Here is a 1,455-nt window from a genome sequence, read left to right on the forward strand (position 1 = left end):
GAGGCTGTTGATCAGAGACTGAAGTTCTGTCACTCTGATCAGGTCTTTATCCGGTTTATATCTTCATAAAAAGTTCTTTTTAAAGTTTAGATTATTATTTAAAGGTCCAGTGTGTAACATTTAGGAGGACCGCTACTTTAAATTATAATCTAACCTTTAAAAATAGCTATTTTATTTAGTGATATAATTTTGTGATTAATGTGCAATAATCTGATTAATGTGAAATACTCTGATTAATGTATAATACTCTCATTAACTGTGCCATTAATACTGTGATTATAATGTATATTGTTCTTTAGCACCATATTTTAAATGTCTTATTTTATATTTTCTACATATTGTTATATATTGTAATTGAATGCACATATTTTAACATTATTATTATTTTTATTTCTTATAATATCTTGTTTAACAATTTAAGCAACTGCAACAAGACTTTGATAGTCGTTCATTATAATGAACCAGATACTCTTATGATAAGAGTATTATAACAATGAGTGCTCCATTATCCAGTGAAATTTATATACATATTATTTTATTCTTATGGTTGTATGAGGAAGTGTAATTATAAAACGATCAGACCAACAACGTCTGACTAACAGAAAAGGTTCGAAAACGTTACGAGAAATAAAACAATCACCGGGCCAATTAAAAGATGGTTTCCTGTTTTGCCCTCTCGTTCTCTGTGGGAGTTCTTCTACGTGTGGACTCTTGAGGTCATTTACATTTTGTCAGTTTACAAGCCGAGGTGCGTTCAAGTTACAGTCTGGCTGCCGTTTCTGCTTGTTAGTGATCATCATTACTGAGACCTTTAACAACCGGACCGTCTGCGAGGGTCGAGCGTGCGTTTGTCCTGGTATGTCCTCCAGCTCGCTGAGAGACGAGAGGTTGTTTGTAATGAGAGGATCTGTTTTTAGATGTGTCTATTTGTCAGACAGTCACATGTCTACCGCCAGATTCACTCTGCGTTTGGTCACAGACATTGAAATACCTCGATAGATCGGCGTTCAGGAAGGAGACACTTTGCCCGGAATAGGGTCTCCTGGGTGGTGAGCTGTTGGGTGGTTGGCCTTTAGGTTTCAAACAACCCAGGTTGTGTTGTTGGAACACGTGGGAAGACAAACGTGTTAATGGCTGTTTCGAAAAGCCAGCTGAGGGAGATGTACAAGGACAATCTCTCCTGGAAGACATTCATGGTGTTCACATTAAGAGTTTGGAGAGGCCGTGGACAAGGATAGAGCTTTTACATTGACTGCGCTGTGTTCTGACTCTCATCTCACGTCTGTGTAGGAGATCAGAAAGTTAAAGACGTTAAAAGTCTGAGTTCAGCTCTCACTGTAACACTATAGCACACGAACATTAGATCTATACTAAACATACAATGTGTGTAATTCTGACTTGATGATTTATGAGCTCAGTAAACAGTTTCCTGATGAGTTTCTGGTCTCAGTCTCT

This window comes from Morone saxatilis, unplaced genomic scaffold, assembly GCF_004916995.1.
Source record: "Morone saxatilis isolate NCDOM2014 unplaced genomic scaffold, NCSU_SB_2.0 Contig16, whole genome shotgun sequence".
NCBI lineage: Eukaryota > Metazoa > Chordata > Actinopteri > Moronidae > Morone > Morone saxatilis.